The sequence below is a fragment of the Miniopterus natalensis genome, chromosome X (assembly GCF_054644295.1).
Source record: "Miniopterus natalensis isolate mMinNat1 chromosome X, mMinNat1.hap1, whole genome shotgun sequence".
Lineage (NCBI taxonomy): Eukaryota > Metazoa > Chordata > Mammalia > Chiroptera > Miniopteridae > Miniopterus > Miniopterus natalensis.
The window spans coordinates 39199900-39201317 of record NC_142103.1 but is presented as its reverse complement, the minus strand read 5'-3'; positions in this window follow the sequence as shown (position 1 = coordinate 39201317).

Genomic DNA, 1418 nt, shown 5'->3' with positions numbered 1-1418 from the left:
TGTCAAAGGCTCCCTCTGAGATTTGTTTCTTAATAAACAGCTTAAAATCAATATCCCAAAAAGCAGCTTCAGAGTAGTAAAACTTTGGTCCCCTTCAAATACAAAACTAGTTTTTGGGGTTTTTTTTTTAACACACAGCTTAGGTCATCAGGAGCTCTCTTAAGTTGCCTCCTGTGCCTTATGACATGCTCCAATATTTTTTATTTTTATTTTTTAGTTACCTCCTTACTATATTGCACTGCAATATACTCTAGGCTCATCTTGTATTTTCTTACCCCATCCTTGAAATCAACCACGTTCCCAAAGGTTATTGATTTTTTTATTAGAGAATGTTTTTTAAAAAACATTATCTGGGAGCTAAGTTTGCTCAGTGGTAATGGGATGTCATTGCTCCTAGGCCTTCTTTGTGGACAGAAATTTTAGTTATATCAAAAATTCTCTCTTCCTGTCCCCTTGTAGTCAACTGGATTAACTATTTTGTTCTACTGATTCATTTTATATTCTTGTGAGAGTTCAATGCTCTTTTGATTAAAATGGCTTCCTAATATATTTTAAAGACAGGTAGTATACAGTCCAGAAATTTAATTTCCGTTCTCAAAATTACTTTGGAAATACATTTTTACACTAATTTTAGAATCAGCTTGTAGATTTTTGTCCCCCAAAGGATGGTGGTTTTATGGTTGAAATTTTGTTGAATCTATAGATCAATCTTGGTAGAATTGATATTTCAACAATAAGGAATAATTGATTTATGTCATGGAATTTTTAAATAATGTTTTATAGTTTTAAGTGCAGATGTTTTGAAGGATTTTATTGCATTGTTCATAAGTATTTCATATATTCTTTTAAAACCATATGGAATTGTATATTTTTTTAAATTTTCTCTGTTTTTATTTATTTTCTGGCTTTATTGAAATAGATAGGGTCTCATGTTATGGAATATTTTTTCAATAGCTTTCTTTCTGCTGAGATTTCCTATATTTAATTCAATATGAGACTATTTCGCCTGGTGGGGCGTGGCTCAGCAGTTGAGCATCGACCTAGGATCCAGGCGATCAGGGTTCGATTACCGGTCAGGGCACATGCCCGGGTTGCGGGCTCGATCAATGACTCTCATCATTGATGTTTCTATCTCTCTCTCTCCCCCTTCTTTCCTCTCTCTGAAATCAATAAAGATACGTTTATATACATAAAAAAAAAGACTATTTTTTCTCTTACACGTTTGAACGATAAATTTTTTTTTTCCCCTAACAAAAATGATTCTTTTATTGCTATAATACACAACAGATACAAAAGGTACCTTTAGCAAGTGCATAAATCAGCAGTTGTTATGGCATAAACTACTACTTTAACTTAGGTTCTTGCAAAAAGGAGCTATTTTGTAATTAACTTAAAACTAGAAATCAGATCATTTGGCT